The following is a 12,642-nucleotide window of genomic DNA, read 5'->3' on the forward strand; positions in this document are numbered from 1 at the left end:
ATGCCCTACCAGGGACAGCAGAGCTAGGAGAGGGTGTTGGGTTGGGCAGAGTTTGACCCCAGACTCCTTCACTCAGGTCCTAAACCCTGCCTTTCTTCTACCTCTTCCTTTCACCTGGATGCTCCAGTTTGAGTCTGCTGTCAGCTCCTTATCCGGGATAAGAACACAGCCAGCGATGCTACACCAGCAGTGTGATCACCAATCTTACAATAACTCAATGAAGCTTCCTTGCATTGACAGACCCTCGCCACTTAAATAGATGAGAAACACGTACAAATGAGTGCTGCAGGTTCCTCCCTACTGTGAAGCATAAATCTCGAGGGAACAGCAGTGGAAAAGTAAAATAAAGTACTGGGAACACAGGACAGGATTCAGGATTTGTTTGGAGCTTTTCTTGTATACATGACTGAAAAAACGATAGCAGCTTTCCTCCTGCCAAGGGTTAGCAATTAGCACGGCAGCAGGAAAAGGTAATTTAATGGTAAGCTTGGCAAAGACCTCTCTACAAGTCTTGATACCGCACAGCTCTTCTAAAGACAATAATGTATAAAATCATCTTTGACAACACATTGCACCCCAGTGACCCTTCAGGGAGCACTTTGCTTAAGTAAAAAGCCAAGCAAGGTGTTTGGCTGTGGGAAAAAAGGGCGGTGAGGCACTGGCACAGGTTGCCCAGAGAGGCGGTGCTGCCCCATCCCTGCACACAGCCAAGGTCAGGCTGGACGGGGCTCTGAGCACTGATGGAGCTGTGGGTGTCCCTGAGCACTGCAGGGAGCGGCACCACGCGGCCTTTGGGGGTCCCTTCCACCTCAAATGACTCCATGATTCTGCAGTGCTATGAACTGCTGCTGCTGCGTGTGCTGCTCAGCGGGGAAAGCGTGCCACACCAATAAAAAGTTTGTAAGCATTCTTGTGACAGTATAAAAATGGTTGGAGGGCATCAGATGCTAGGATAATGAGCATGGTATAATTAGCCTTGATGGATAGGTAATGAGATAGAGAAGTATAAATGGGAATTAATAGATTAAACAGCCAGATTAACTACTACTATTTAAGCATTGACTCCCGGCCCAGCCCTCCAGCTGCGATGGATGTGCCTCAGCTCGCTCTGCTATAGAGCTGCAAGGCAGAGCATGCAGCCCTTAGCCTGTAAGTTGGTTGTCGTGCTGGAAAAAGGAATGCTGAAGTTATTACATCCCCTTCCCTCCCGTTCTGAGGGGAGCCAGGCTGTGCTGCTGTGAGTAGAAATGTCATTTCTGAAACGTAATTTGGCTGGAGCACACTGCAGGACAGCAGCAGCTGTAGAGGCAAATCCAAATAATGCTCAGCACTATAATTGCATATGTAAAAAGAAAAAGAAAGAAAAGAGAGAGAGGGAAAGTGGTCTCCTCTCCTCTGCTGGGTATTACAGATGTAGCTGTCATCCTATTTCCTTCGCTGAGTGGTTGTAGGTGTTCGGTACTGATACTCCACTGGGTGTTGTACAGAGACTGGAATGTAATTTCCGATGCATGGAGGTCAAGCTGCGGGGCCGTGTGGGCACACTGTGGCTCTGACAAGGGTTTAGCAAGCTCACAGCTGACCCCACATCCCTCTATGATGCTAGCAGGGCTCACCAGCCTCGGAGATGCTGCCACCAGGGTCCCACCAGTCCTGTGTTCTTCCCCAGAGGGAAAAGCAGTGATGGGTGTGTGTGCAGACCCATCCTCACTCAGGTCTGTACTCCCCACCTGCTGCTGCCCTCCCTACATCACCTCTCCGTGCTCTGCCCTACAGAGTGATGACAGGTTCTTGCTGTACGCTAACATTCTAACTTAAATCCCTTAAGATGCTCTGCAGAAGAAATAGAATATTGTTTTTACTGTGCCCTAAATTAGATGGTATGCTTTATATAGACATTAATCAATACGTGAAAGAGACGCCATTAGGGAAGACAGAGTTCTTAGCTTTCAAATGAATTCTTAGCTGTGTTACATCCCAGATTGTGAAAATTGAAATCAATTTATCAATCTAATTTTCTTTTCACAATTTATGCTTTTATTTTTCAATTCACTCTAATCAGGCAGCTGAGCTAAAGAGAGCAGCAGCTTCTGCACACAACGTCTTTTTCCAGGTTTGCCTTGAATTCACACTAGGCTGCTCCTATCTGGGGCTGGGGATGCGCTCTATTAGATCAGATATAAAACTGACATTCGCTTGTGCTGTGTGATGATCAGAGTCCTCGTGTTATCTTTGTTGCAATGATGATTTTACCCACTCTGGTTACGTCACTCAACTTCCCTAAATTATTCATCTCCTTCTATGGGCTATGGGAGTCTTCTGCTTCCTCTCCTCCATTACTTTGCAGCAAATCAACAGTGGCTGTGGAGGCGGCTGTATTTCAGCAGCAGAGGAACGTATCCATACATCTCATCCTTCACAGCAGGTATTGGAGGTTTAACTAACTTGTACATGAGAAGCAGCCCCTCTGAAGAATGGGTTTGCTCTCATACAGTGTCAGACTGAATATTTCCATCCATACAGGTTAGCCAGGTAAATCTTGATAGTGTTTTGCCATTCTGCACTGTTCCAACTCCTGGTTTCTTCAGGTAGTAAATGTGTCCTGTTTCTAACAAGCTGGGAAGCTGATGGAAGTATAGAGAAAACAACCAAGCAGCAGCAGAGACAAACTGTGCAGAAAGCTGTATATTGCTCCTATAGGGTATCTTCAACTTTGCCTCGTAATGAGCAAGCAGCTGTGAATCTATACAAACTAGCAATGTTCCAAAGGGCTGTAATTATTAATCTGCTAACGCAGACACAATACTCTCAGCCCTCCTCTCATTCTCTCCCAGGAACGGAAAATAATGCTGTAGTGGCAATTACCTTAATGCAATTATCTCAGATGTGAAATTTCATAACAACGCTCCATGTCCTGGCTTTTAGAGAACAGTGAGGAAGCAGTGGCTCTCCCAGCACTGCTGTGCCATTTGCCAGGCATTGCCTTGCCTTGCCATCCCATGTCTTTGTCCCCCATTGCTGCAGAGATGCAGACCCCTGGGCAGCCCTCATCCCACCCAGCGTTCTTCTGCTCAATGCCCAACATGATGGATGGCAGCGGAGCTGTGTCCTGACTCCCAGAAATCAGATAGAAAATGGGAGCGGTCGAAGCAGAGCTCATTCCAAAAGTGAACAGAAGGAGCTTAGGTGATTTTGTCTTGCTTAGGAGCAGCTCTTTGTATCCCTTACCAAGGACAAAGAAAATTTAGGAGGCCATCATAGAATCATCAAGGCTGGTAAAGACCTCCAAGATCATCCAGTACAACTGTCCACCTTTCACCAATATTTCCCACTAAACCAAGTCCCTTGGTACAACATCTAAATGTTTCTTGAACGCCTTCAGCATCAGTGACTCTACCACTTCCCTGGGCAGCCTGTGCCAGTGTCTGACTGCTCTTTAGGTGAAGAATTTTTTTCCTAACATCCTGACTCTCCCCTGGTATACATGAGGCCATTCCCTCTTGCCCTGTCGCTAGTTACATGGGAGAAGAGGCCAACCCCCACCTCACCACAGCCTCCTGTCAGGGAGTTGTAGAGAGCAATAAGGTCTCTCCTGAGCTCCTCTTCTCCAATCTGAACCACCCCAGCTCCCTCAGCTGCTCCCCATCAGCTTTATGCTCCAGATCCCTCACAGCTCCATTCAGTTCTCTGGACACACTCCGGGGTCTCATTGTCCTTCCTGTAGTGAGGGGCCCAAAACTGAAGACACTACTGGAAGTGCAGCCTCACCAGAGCTGAGTACGGAGGGATGATCACTTCCCTGCTCCTGCTGGCAACACTATTTCTGATACAAGCCAGGAATCATCCTTATGATAATCCCCGGGTTAATGGTAAGCATTAACGAAGTGATTCCTCCAGCCTGCAGAACCCATAGCAACCAGTCATTAAGGACACTCAGCGTGAAGATCTGAGCTAAAGAAAGAAAGTTCCTTGAAACACTTGTGCACGCACATACCAATCAGACAGGAAAATGTTCTGCAATTTGTTCGAGACAGACTTGAAGACTATTTCAGCGGCCCCATCTCTGAGGAAGGAAGGAACTAATGGCAAAAGGGTTTTTAAAAGAAAGATTGCCACTTGCCCAAAACAGTAAATGGATTTTACTTCCTCTGCTCTGATAAATATTTAATTATCAAATGTTAATGCGAGGCCTGGGTTTTGTTCTTGGCTGTTGTTTTTTGCTCGTTTTTACACGTACATTTATTTATTTATATTCTGCACTTCCACTGCGACTGATGCCCTTGTGTGGCATCTTCAAGCTAACCTCTCTTATAATTGGATGGCACTGTCCTTTCATACCCCTGATCTGAACTGACTAATTACTCCACGATACGGAGCTCCTCGCACTGGTGCACGGTAGGCGAGCTCCCCGCTGCCAGGACCTTGCCCTGGCACCCTGCTTGTCTCTCTGGTGTCCTCCCCTCGGTTTTCTTCTCGCCTCCTGCACTCCTCTTAACATTTCATTTTTAAAAATCTCATCCCATGGATGTAATCGCTTGAAAATGTTTATTTACTTTAGGGACTCTTTATGGAAAACTCCAGGCTCTTGACTACTAATATCATACATTTACGTAATTGTGTAATTAGAAATCAAATGACAAATGTTTATTTAGGCTCCATTTTTCACTCTTGCCTCCAGTCCTCCCTGTTCCACTGCTCCGGGCTGGTTCTGCTCTTCTGTGCTCTTGAGCACATGGCCTTTCACAATATCACCCCCTCTCCGGCTCAGCAACCTTGCAAATGCCCACACTTAATTCCTCCCTGGCCTCTACTCAAGGCTGATGAATTATTACTCATGCAAAATCTCATTAAAATCATTGAGAATTTGCACAAATGAAGCACCCCAGGATCTGGCAGAACAACCCTACTCCGTTGCCTCGCAGAGTCAATATTAGAGCCGCATCCTCAGCCAATGTACATCACCATCAGCGTTCGCTGCTGGCTCTGACTGACGAACCCCTACTCCATCCCACATAAACTGCAGTCTTCCTGTATCTCATTTCGTGCAACAGAATTTTTCCCAGCAGGATTGATAACAATATAGCCTCGTAAATAATGTTACCCAATGGGATGCTGTATTGGTGTCTGGCTATTAATGGTTGTGTATTTTTCTTCATAATGTTCAACTGCCTTATTTATGATTAATGGGACTTGCTGTCTTTCTAAGGAGTAGTAGAATGGTTATTACTAGCTGGATTGTTGTTTTTAATATATATATTTTTAATTGAAGTGTTTGTTACTGTTAAAGCCCTCTACTGCTAACAGCGTCCTTAAAGCAAAATGAGAACATCTGTTTTCCAGGCTCTGGCCACGTGTGACACTTCACAAATACAACTTGTTCCGGGGATGGCCCCCATGTGCCTACCACATCCCCAGAGCCCCCCCCTCAAACAAAATATCCTCAACAGCTCCAGTATTGGGGTGCCATAAAGCTGCAGCCTCAGCTCCAGCCAGCTCTGCTTCTTGCTGCACGAAGGTCCCTGTGTCTGGCATTTGATGGCCCCAGCCTCGTAAGTAGTCATAAAAATGGAAGGGCAACTGCACCTTAAGGTATTGTTTCCACATCATCTCTCCCTGATACATGCGAGCACGTTGCTGAGCGTTATCAGCCGGTCCTGGCTGGGGATAAACGACGAGCATCACTTACAATAAGAGTGACTGAGGGGAGATTTAAAGGTCTTCCCGCCCTCACTCTTTATTAGAAGCTATTTTGCTGAGCGCCCTCAATTACATCTTGCAGAGCATTGGGGCTGGAGTCTCAGCAGCTACAGGCTGTGGGTCTTGGTGTTGTGGGAAGGGGAAAAGGAAAGAGAAAAGGAGCCCCAGGTACCTGCAGCTCCCACTGAGCCCTTCCCAGGATGCTGGAGCTGGTGGGTCTGCTTGGCATCAGCTGTCATCATTTCATGAGTCCCACTGAAACTTCATCCCTCAGTTAGAGACTCTGAAAGTGCAGGGGAATAAAACTCCTCATTTATAATGGCCCCAAAAATGCCTTTTGGCAGCTTTATTGCCTGGCATGTACAGGAAAAAGAGCAGATGCGATTTAAGCTTCTGCTGTGCACAGAAACCATTTTGATAATCCCACTGGTAACTACCCAAAGGGGCGGTCCTATTTCCACCAGGACAGTGGAAGCACCACATGCTGCTGGCCCTTTCTGGGGGGCTGCAGGGATCCCCTCCTTGGCTTTTGACGGAGCTTGGCAAGCAGGAGGAGGTGTCTGCCTGCAGGAAAGCTGTCCATGGTGGAAACCTTGAGAGGTTGTGTGTTGATGGAGAAGAGATGGCACAACTCTGTAGGCATCATATCCTGACCAGCATGGGAACAGGGGGCTCAGCATCCATTTCATTCCACACCCCCACCAGCCTGGTCTTGGCTTAGAGACCTTCCAGTAGGAAGTGCTCATGCCTATTCCACTACTAAAATAATGAAATAACCCCAGAAAAACCAATGGCAGCCTTGCCAGCATCCCAGAGCCACGTCCCACTGCCCGGCTGTGCCAGCAGATGGGTCTCTGCTGCCCAGATGTTGTCACCAAGAAGTCCTGTCAGGGGTTGCTGGCCGGGTCTCGTTCTCGCCTGTCAGACTTGACATCTTCAGCGTATAATTAAATGCCAGGACGCGAGCAGTAGAGCAGGTGCATGCTAATGAGGAGATCAATTTTAATTATGATTTTAATTAAACACCCAATCCGGTAGGAAATATGACAAGCAGGCTAGAAATGCAAAATTTCTAATGGGGAAAAAGAAAAAGGGGAGATGGCAACAAGGGGTGAAGCAGCTAAGTGAAGTGAAGCAGCTAATGGGTGAGGGAGGATGTCCTCAAGCAGGACACACCTAGCCAGGAGCTCTGCTGGAAGTGGGCCATCACCGTGCAGCACAGGGCATGGATGAAACCCCTCCAGGTCTTCATTTCCCCTTTGCAAAGCATTCACACTGACCCACTTCCCATCTAAAACGTTGGTTTGCTCTAAGCGCAAAATAGACACGAGATGAAGGATGGTTTGGTGGTGAGGAGCCAGGGCTGACATTTGGGGGCATATCAGTCCATTCCTTCCTCAGCCAGGTCTGCTCTGCACTCCATCAGTGCTGGGCTTGCTGCTGGCTCTGAGCCCTTCAGAGCTGGTTGTGGCTGTGAGCGAACGCTCTGCTCTGCGGGATGCTCTCAGCGCAATCAGAAGACAGAAAGAAGCTGGAAACATCTTATTGCTGCTGCAGCTCAAGGAAGGAAACCTGATGCTCAGGGAAAAGAAAAAAAGAAAAAAAGAAAAAAAAAACCACCACAGAAAAACCCACCAAACATGTTGTGTCCTGCTGTTGTTTTCCCTCTCCCCTTTTCTGTAGGCCCTGCGCAGACACAGCCCCATGGAGGCTGCAGGAGTTGGATGTGCAGCGCTGGAAGTGAGGATGGTGGGGCTGCTCCTCTCTTCAAAAACAGATGTGACGATTTAGGCTCCGTGGCAGAGCACAGGAGGAGGGGGAAATCAGCTCGATGGCAGCCAGCTGAGAGAGAATGGAAAGGAGAGGAGCCAGGGACTTGTGTGCTCGGGTAAACAATGGGGTGTGCAGCCGCACGGCAAAAATAAGCTATAAAGGGAATTACCACTAAATGGAGGTCTTTGGCAAGAGGCTTCACAGAGGGCCGTGTGGCTGGGGGCTGTGGTTTTGGATCATGGATCAGAGGGAGCGTTTAGGATCCCTCAGTGCACAATCCGTAATCACAACTGCTCTGGATTAACTCCTGTGCTACCCAGGGCAAGCTGCAAGAGAGCAAATCTGTCCCTGATTTCACGTCTCCCCGGAGCAGGGAATCCCCCGCTGCTCCTGTGGTTGATAATTTTCACTGCACTGCTCATCCAAATCCATCTGGCTCCAGCTCTCAACATGTTGTCTTTGCAGTAGCACGCCTTTAACCCACACATTTGTGAGCCACTTAAATCAGGTTTTTCTCTCCCCAGCATGGGCACAGGTAGAGCGGAGTCGCCGTCTCATCCGCTCCAATGGAGCTGCAGGGCACGGAGGGCTGGTGGCACGCAGTGGCAGTGGCATGCGGTGACAGTGACACGTCAGCCTGGTCCCACGGAAGGACGAGGAGCTCCACTTGCTCACGGCCCTGGAGAGGAGAGGCAGTGGTAAGTGCTGACTGTCTTGCTGGCTAATCAGGATGGAACACTCCCGATTATGTATTTAACACGAGTACAGATGCTGTGAGCAGAGTTTTTAAGCTCATCAGTTATCGGAACTCACCCCTGGGCCCTGTCCCTCCCCTGGTCTCCCCCTAACTCTGCAGAGATATTGATTTGGCTGTTTTTCACTATTACATATTATAAATTGACTCCAGCAACCCTTTTCCCTAACTAATGAGGCCATTAGCGATGGGGCGTGGGCAGACATGCGGCCGACCTGAGATCAATCAGATGAGAGGATCGGTTCTGTCTGCTGGGAGCACACTGCAGTGCCCAATGCCACCGTGTCCCTTGGTGGCTGGGGACACCAGCACCGTGCCAGCTGCAGCCACTGCATCCCAATGGGATGCTGCAGGGTGAGGGCAAGGAGCCTGGAGTTGCGGAGGTTTGGGGTAGGAGCTCTGTGGGTAAACGTGGAGGTGATGAGTAATATATGGGATGCTCACCCAGGAGCGTGCCATTTCCTGGTGCGGTTCTGCAATCCGTTGCACCTTTCTGCGCCAGTTTGGCTCCCAGCTGTGGGATCTGAGTTAGGGTGAAGGATGAGATGCTGTGAATGGAGGCATTTGGTTGTGACAAGCCCCACTCCCAACCAGTCCCCAAACCCTTCCCCAGTGGGGAGAAGCCTGTGTCCACACACAGCCATTCCCCATCGGGCACTGCTTTCATTGGCTGGCGTGGAGCTCACTTTGTGGATCTCTCCCTTCCATTTAATTAGCTGCTGCTTTCAGAGCTCAAGCACTGCCTGATGTTTTCTACATAGCCTCCCTGCATTTTTACCTTTCACCCTCTGGAAATGTCAGAGCTGCAGGGAATCCACACTGCTTTGTTGCCTGTACTGTTTTAATAACTTTAGGGCTCGCAGTCCTCTGGCGGCTGCTCTGCCCACCTCCTCCCGAAGAGGAAAGCACGTGAGGAGATAAGAGCCCATCTGATGTAGAGGAGGCAGGGAACAAGAGCACCACATCTATCTTTAACCCTGCACGTTGGGAGGGTCATTTCATTTAGGCAGGAAGGCATTTTCTGCCACCCGAGCAGCAGAGTCCCATGCACTTTCACACGTCGGCCCAGTAAATCATTCCAGCCAGATAAAAATGAAAGGGATGGTGTGGTTACAGAGCTGGGCTCCATTGAAAAGCCCGCGGTTAGGGGGTGTGGGCATGCAGGAGGAGGGGCTGGCAGTGGGGGCACCTCAGCTCACCTCTGGCAGTGGGTGGTTGTTAGCGCTGAGCCACCTCTGCTGCAGGAAGCAATTTGTCTCCATGAGGCTGACAGGGGCTCCTTTCTTCTCCACTTACTCCTTGCTCAGAAATAAAAGGGGCATCCGCTCACATGAAAAGCAGGGAAGGCTCCAGGTTTCACTTGTGAGGTCTCTCCCAAGCTGGCACGAACTGGCAATTTGTACAAATGACACTTCCCTGGGAGGGAAAAAAAAAAGAAAAGAAAAAAAAAAGAAGCAGAAGAAAGACCCACCCCAGCTTCCAATTTGCGCCTCATCACTCGGTTCCAGCTCCTCTTCTCCTGACTTTCAACCTAATTTGTGATACTCTGGCTCTGTTCTGCATCTCCCCAGTGGCTGCCACTGTTAGAACAGAACAGCCCTTCCCTGGAGAGGGTGGGGACAAGTGGGGGTCTCTGACAGGTGTCCAACTGTGGTATATTTGCTGCCAAACAATAGTTTATCTGGCCAGTAGTGTTCTTTTTGGCCAGTGATGGTTAACCCTGCTCCCCATTAAGGCCATGTCCATGGAAACATAGAGTAGTTGGAGGTGGAAGGGACCCCCAGAGGCCGCGTGGTGCCGCTCCCTGCAGTGCTCAGGGACACCCACAGCTCCATCAGTGCTCAGAGCCCCGTCCAGCCTGACCTTGGCTGTGTGCAGGGACGGGGCAGCACCGCCTCTCTGGGCAACCTGTGCCAGTGCCTCACCGCCCTCAGTGTCAAACCTTCTTCCTTATAGCCAGTCTGAATCCCTCCTCTTTGAGTTTGAAACCATTCCCCTTGTCCTGTCGCGACAGACCCCATTAGAAAGTCTATCCCTTTCTTTCTTACAGCCCCTTTAGGTACTGAGAGGACCCAGCCCTTGCGTCAGCACTTCTCCATGCAGGGACATCCAGGACAATGAATCCCCATTAGCTCTCGAAGCGGATTAGCTAAACCCTAGCAAACTCCTTTGTGGGTGTTTTTATTCAGTATTAGAGTGGTTCTAATTCGATTTATCTTAATTCACTTACAATTTGCTTATAATTAAACTACAGTGAACCAAGGGATCTGATTTACCCAGCACAGTGAAATCTGATGAGGACTGTGAATCAGCCATCTCAGTTCACTGCACAGTGTATTAATATAAATTGAAATCAATGGTGTTTTACATTAATGCTTTCTTGAAGGTCCATATACGTGCACGTCTGAAAGAGAGCACAGGAGGCATCTGTCTTCAGGGGAAAACACCAGCTCCTCTGCTTTGTGCTCGTGCACAGCACCCAGGGTCAACTTTTGGGCTTCCCATCCATCCCCCCCTTCGTCCCCCCATACCTTTGCAGAGAGCATACAATCCCAAATTATCTCAAGCTGGAAGAGAAATGCCAACTCACCTGGCGTGCTGTGTGCAATGGGCTGGGATGGGGAGACACTACCCAGACTGAAAGATGCTCTGGGTTTTAAGGGCAGATTTCTAGGCATCTTTCTGTGCACAGGAACCTCCCCAGCAACGCTCAGAGCCAAGTGCAGGGAAATAACCCTTGCATCCAGAATTACAAAGTTAGGAATTGATGGGAGGGATTTGCACTTAGATACCCTCTCACACTCAAAACGACAAAGGCAAAAGCACCCTGTTGTTGTAAGCGCAGTACTTATAACAGCCTCGCCGTGATGCCTCCCTCCTATAAACGCGTGTGCCTCGCTCACCACTGCTGCATGGAGGGCTTCATTCCGGGCAGCAAGCTCCAGACCTTCCTGGAAGAAGCAGCAGCAGCTGCCGAGGGGGAGAAAAGAGCCGAGGGGAAGAAAAGAGTCGGGGTTTCTCCCTGCTTTATGTCCCGACCTTTGGGATGCGCAGCTCCAGCAGCGACAATAAACGCAGAGTTCTCAGGAGTTCGCTCCCCTCCAGCCCAGGGCCTGCCCAGGAGGCAAACATTTCCTTTGATTTGTAAAATAATCCACGTAATTAGACGAAAGAGGTAAAGGGAAGGATTTATTCCGACCGAAGTGTCTCCGAAATGGCACTAGCACCTGACAAAAGGGGGTCATTATCACGAGATAATAGACCTTGTCAACATTAAGCTCTCTTAGGACGCAATTCAACACACTCAATTATCTTCTAATCAGGGCCGTTTTGTCAGAGGTTATTGCCCTAAGGAAGCAATTAGATTATATATACGTCATTAATATTTTATGAGAAAATCGTTCACATCAAAGTGTTAGATACCTGCTCCAACTTCCTTCCCCGCACCCCGGGTACCCCACGGCACAGAGCTCCTCTGGTTCCCGAGTCCCAGAGAGATGGTGAGCGTCGGAGCTGCTCTCCAAACCCACCTCCTGTCGGCTCCCTGTGTCTGCGCTCTGAAGTTATTTTTAATGCTCTGAGTTATATTTAACTCGAGCTGTAATAGTTTGGCACTTGGAAGCCTCTCTGTTTTATTAAGTAAGGCATTCGGATACTTGTAAGTAGAGCTAGTTGGAAAAGGGAGCTGCAGAAAGCTGTGGAGAAAGTGATCTATTTTTATTAATATATGCATATATAATTAAAATATCCAGAAAAAATAATTCTCTGCCACTGGGCCGTTAGCCCATCCATCCAGTGCATCCCATCTCCCGGGCTGAAAATCTGAGAGGCACAGCCTCACATTATGAGTGGGCACATCACCTCTGGAATGGGGTGTCTGAAAATGCTGCCTCAGTGGAACAGTTACAGTAATTGCAACGATTACACAGGGTGCCAAATGTCCTCAGCATCCCCAGATTTCAGTTCTTGAGTGACATCCATTAAAACTGACCCCTCTGGGAGGCTTTTTTCCCGAATATCTCATCAGTGGCCGTGTGCTGTTATCATTCTATCAGGTGGATTTTCGTGCTGGTAAAAACACAATGTAAATCTGAGAATGGTTGGAGGTGGAAGGGACCCCCAAAGGCCGCGTGGTGCCGCTCCCTGCAGTGCTCAGGGACACCCACAGCTCCATCAGTGCTCAGAGCCCCGTCCAGCCTGACCTTGGCTGTGTGCAGGGACGGGGCAGCACCGCCTCTCTGGGCAACCTGTGCCAGTGCCTCACCGCCCTCAGTGTCAAACCTTCTTCCTTATAGCCAGTCTGAATCTCCCCTCGTTCAGCCTGAAGCCATTTTCCCTCGTCCTGTTGTGACAGACCCAGTTGGAGAGTCTTTTATACAGCTCCTCTTTAGACACTGAAAAGACTGAACTTGAAAAAA

Source organism: Cyrtonyx montezumae, unplaced genomic scaffold (genome assembly GCF_038088225.1).
Source record: "Cyrtonyx montezumae isolate F1298 unplaced genomic scaffold, pur_monq_1.0 scaffold_22, whole genome shotgun sequence".
NCBI classification, from domain to species: domain Eukaryota; kingdom Metazoa; phylum Chordata; class Aves; order Galliformes; family Odontophoridae; genus Cyrtonyx; species Cyrtonyx montezumae.